This window comes from Protopterus annectens, chromosome 3.part0 (assembly GCF_019279795.1).
Source record: "Protopterus annectens isolate FY-2018-M chromosome 3.part0, PAN1.0, whole genome shotgun sequence".
In the NCBI taxonomy this organism is placed as follows: domain Eukaryota; kingdom Metazoa; phylum Chordata; order Ceratodontiformes; family Protopteridae; genus Protopterus; species Protopterus annectens.
Window position 1 is genome coordinate 535,490,087 of NC_056731.1, and position 5,568 is coordinate 535,495,654.

Below are 5,568 nucleotides of genomic sequence, written 5' to 3' on the forward strand. Positions count from 1 at the left end.
TATCACATGATCAATGATGTCGTAAAAACAAACTTTTTGTTACAAATATATAAAAAAATAATAAACATTCTTTTAAAAAGAATAAAAACTTCATTGTTAAATGTCAATGCTTAATTTTCAAAAAAACACTGTGTTTATAGTGTCATTCAAACCGGGAGCACTATCTGCCCCAAGGTGAATTTGCCAGTGGGATTTTTTACATTGTAATAGTATTTTATAGTCACCCATAAGTACCTCCGGACCAACACTATCTGTAACAGAAAAAGAAAATTTCTTAAAGTCAACACATGCAATAGAATGCCTAGCTAAAGTGATGGTTTGTAATAAAGTGAATGAAAGCGCTAGAACTAGTGTCCGTGCTTTCTTGGGTTTTGTAGGACAGATTTTTTTAGTTTACTGGTGAAGTGTTTCGATTTTCAAGTTCTACGTTCGAAATTTTGTGTTGGTTTGTGTCTGGTTCCAACTATGACCACTGAAGGCATTTCTCAGGATATATTACTGAATCTATCTCCGTTCCGGACAGTTTTGCTCTTTTTTCAGAGCAAATTACTGCCATTATTACTAACGCTATCCATACAGGTCTTGGGTAACAAATTGGATCATTAGGCACATCTAATAATGATTCCAACGGTTCCAGTCATGATCAGAACATTTTATGTCATTCGGACGTCCCAGAGGTCAGAGGAGTACTGCTGGAGCAAGCAACATTAGCAAACAACAGCGTGTTGCAATACGTCTTGCAGGCCATTAAAAATCCCTTTTTGAACATGTAAGAATTGGAAGACAACACGTCTGTAAGTACTGGGGGCTCCACTAACTCCCTTTTGGAAAAAAATAATTATAAAAAAGTTATATTTGACTTCGAAAGGTTGACTTTAAAATATGTCATGCTAGATGTGAAGATTAGTTACCTTGCGGAATGTATCAGGCGGAAGTGCGTTCCGCAAGGCTTAAGAACAAGCAAGTTTCCTAACTGTGTCTCCTTTGGAGACGGCCTTTATTGTAAACTAGTAGATCTTTTCAACGAATTTGGCATCATTTTTATGCGCATTTTAGTTGAACATTACCACAAACCATTGGACGAAGTCAGAAACTCTGAGTGACCTGGATATGCAAATTAAGAACTTTTCTTGCTTAACCTTATTTAGTCATCTTACTGTGGCATCACAACTAAAGCAGATAGATATAGGGCCACAATAGTGGCAAGGAAACAAAAAAAATTACGACGAGACATCATGGCTTATGGTAATAAGACTGCTTACAGTGTGAAGGACAATAACATATTGATTAACAAAGACACCAGTCGTAAAGATGAACCAGTTGGTGTCACAGACAATTTGCTTTTATGTTCTGGTTCTAATAGGATTGATAATAATAGAACAAGTGAACGTTTTGTAATGCAGAATAATGGTAATACAATAAATGTTGAAAAATCTGTAAACATCACAAGTTCAAAATCGTAATCAAGGGGTTAATACACCTGTGACAGAAGGGTCTAGTTCTTCTAAAAGTGGGGGGGGTCCTTTTTAGTGGACCAGCAGGGAAACAAATGAGTACCAACATGGTCCAAAATGGTGCAGAACAAGGGGAAGGGGCAGGAACAAGAAAAAATGGTAACTAGGTCTGAAACCACTCGATATGACATAGAAATTTTAAATCTCTCTAGAGTGGGTTTGTCAGAACCTGTTTTTGATGTTTTAAAGAAAGGTTTTTCCTTTATTCCTGGCAATTCCATGAACTTAGCCAAAGTTATTGTAGACTTCAGGTTATTTTTAAGGAAGTTGAATCTAAAGTACATAATGCATGATGTTAATTCTGACAATCAGGCTAAGGGCACCCAAGGACCCAAAAATACAAGTACCTGTAATCCACCTTTATTAGGTACGTTACAAGTGTTTTAAAAGTTATGTGAATCAAGCTTTAGAAAAATAAAACTTGATTGGAATGTGTATAACTTAACTGATTCAGAACAGGCATTAAAAACTATTTGTGACAACAAACAATTGAGGGTCATGAGAGCCGATAAAGGCAGAAAAATAGTAATTATGGATCAGATGGATTATACAAATTCCATAGAAGAGATGTTGAAGGATGAAGGAACTTATAAAAAAGTTGATCTTGCTTTCATTAAAAGTAGTTATTTAAGGTTGGATACATGTTTATTTGATATGTTTTGTCAGGGGGAAATGGACCATAAATGTTATACATATTTACAAGTTGAACATTCAAAAATGGCAGTCCTTTTTGGTATTCCAAAAGTACAAAAAGATAGTGTCAATCCCCCATTTAGACCAATAATATCTGCTGCTAAGTCCAAGACAGAAACGCTTTCTATTTGGCTGGATTTTATTTTGAATCCAATCATGCAGGCCTCCAAGTATTATTTAAAAGACTCATGGCATCTGTTAGAAATACTGAGAGATTTGCAACTACCAGGTGAACACTTTTATTTTGCATCTTTGGATGTTGTTTCCCTTTATACCTGTATTAACCAAGAAGCAGGTATAGACCACCTTAGAGAGTATTTAGTTAGCAACAGTAAATTTAATAATTCTAAGATTAGTACTGTTTGTACTCTCATGGAAGTGGTCTTGGACAATAACTTTTTTAAATTTAATGATCAACTGTAAAAACATCAGGGGTAGCTATGGGGGCAAGAGTAGCCCCAGCATTTGCTAACTTCGTGATGGCAAATTGGGAAAGTAAACATCTCAAAAACAGTGTATTTGACAAGAACATCTTGGTTTACTGTCGTTACACTGATGATTTGTTTTTTTTCTGTGTAATGGCACTTTTGATGAATTTGTTGATTTTTTTGTTTTACCTTAATGGCTCCACAAATTTTCTTAAATTCACGATAGGTGGCTTTGGTCACAGTTTGAATTTTTTGGATTTACACTGGACATTTGATTTTGAATCCAGAAAGTTCACTAGTAACATTTAGAGAAAATCAGTCTTTGTGAATCAGTATCTACGTAAAGATAGCCTACACCCATTTCATATGAAAAAAGGAGTAGTAAAAGGGCAGCTGATTAGGCTTAGCAGATTAACATCATCAGATGTCACCTTTATAAAAGAAATGGAAACTTTAAGGTTGTTTTTTGAGGCAAGAGGCTATGATAGGTCATGGTTAAAATTCATTGAAAATGAAGTTCTTACTATGAGAGAGGGAAAGGCTTGCCCTATTCTATTGGGCCAAGTCCAGGTTTTAGCACAAACTAGTGGGCAGGATGAACATATTTTAACCAATAACAATTTTCCTGTGCATTTGTTTTGCCTATAACTAATGAGATGTAGTCTATAAAAACATTATTGTAGACAATTGGAAAATATTGGGTAACCAGGATCTTGTGAAGGTGATTGGTATGTGACCCAATTTTACTTTCAAAAAAACTAGAAACATCAAAAGTTTATTAGAACAAGGAGCCAATATGAAGACGAACACCTTAGTTAATTCTATTCTAACTAAAGGTACTTTTGCTTGCAATAATTGCAAACAATGTAGATATATTAGTAATTCTTCATCAGTAAAGTTTAATCACATTAAAAAACTTATTGGTCGAAAAGTTATTACACATGCAATAGTGAGATGGTTGTGTATGTTGCACAGTGTCTTTCATAGTAGTTATTATGTTGGAATGACAACTAGATGTTTAAAAAGAAGAATTTATGAACATCTTTTAGCAATTAGGAAGAAAGAACAAACCAACGCTTTAGCTAGGCATTCTATTGCATGTGTTGACTTTAAGAACTTTTCTTTTTCTGTTGTAGACAATGTTGGTCCGGAGGTATTTATGGGTGATAGTAAAATACTATTAGAATGTAAAGAATCCCTCTGGCAAATTCACCTTTGGGCAGATAGTGCACCCGGTTTGAATGACACTATAAGCAGTGTTTTTTGCAGATTAAGCACTGAAATTTAACAATGAAGTTTTTATTCTTTTTAAAAGAATGTTTATTATTTTTTTATATATTTGTAACAAAAACGTTATTGTTTTTGACATAATTGATCATGTGATATGGTATTTTACTATATAAATGTTTTTGAGGGTGGAGTTCGAGTTTTCTGAAGAAGTTCACAGCAAATAAAGTGAATGAAAGCACTAGAACTAGTATCCGTGCTTTCTTGGTTTTTGTTGGACAGATTTTTTTAGTTTACTGGTGAAGTGTTTCGATTTTCAAGTTCTACATCACTGGAAGATGTGTAGGGAGGTACATGAAAAAAGTTGCATTGTACACAAGTTACTGGCGTGATGAAGGCTGTGAACTATAGAGGTATTATGGCATTTGATGTGAATGTCATGCACATACTCGAGTTGTGTTACATACAAGGGAGTAGTCACCACTGTGGGCACATGCTGGTGGACATTCCACATACCACTTGATCTGCTCATAGAGGTGTGATGTCTACATTATCACTGAGTTGTGCTTTTGTTTTCATAACATAACAAATCCCCCCCCCCATGTTTTTGTTTAATCTCATCTGTTGTCGTGGCTGTGGCAGCAATCATTGGTGTGTGTGATACTGTCTGTTATTCTAATATCACTTCTAGAGTCAATGACTGCCCACAATCTGTAGTCCACCAGACAGCTGTTTGGACACAAGATGTGTATTTCATTCTTGATGTCTGTGACTTAAATGCAGACAGCCCTGATGTATAGACCTGATCACTGGAGTTGAGATATAGGTCACGTTAAACATTTTGACATATTTAGATGCCAAGCATGTGATGTGGTCTACCCACTTCGTGATATAGGTGGTTATGGCCACTTGTGACAGTGTTAATACCTCAGTATGGATTTGTGTCAAATGCCTTGGACTGGTCAAGTTCCACAGGATGATAGCGTTGTCATCATGCATACCCTCTATGACTTTCTTGAGGATATCAAACAAATGTAACAGACGTGGATTTAGTACTAACAACTCACACAGGTCTTTTGCACACAGACAGGATATTACCAGTGTCCATTTAGAAAAGGTCCATGATTACCTGTTGGTGTGCCTCACAGATGAGGAGAGTCAGGATGTGTCTAAACATGCATGCATCAGGTGCTGTCCCCTGCCCCACTCAGATGCATGTTGATGTACACCCTTCTATAGGAACATATTCTATCTGGAGGGTGTGTTCGTGTGGATCCAACCTTGTCAGGGAGGTGTATGTTTTGAGTCATGCTACAGATGATCCATGATGTCACATCCCATTTATTCTGTAGTACACACCAGGATGAAGGCAAGACTGTGCATACTGCCTATCTTGAGCTGGCCTAGGGTTTTGACACAGTCCCCCCTACTCTGGTATTATTGAGAAGCTCTCCCAGTTGGAAAATGAATATGCTAAAAAAACAAAAGAAAGAATATAAGGTGAAGGATCAAATGTGAAGGCAAGAAATGTGGTAAATGCATAAATTCAGTTGCAAGTATAGAAAAACTCTTGGAACAACCTCATGTTGATCAGGATCAAACACAGGAATGGTTAAGGAGACATGAATTTAAACCAAAAAATGAAAGGTTAATATTGGCGGCCCAAGATAGTGTACTATATACACTTTAGTTTCCAAAGTCCTTTG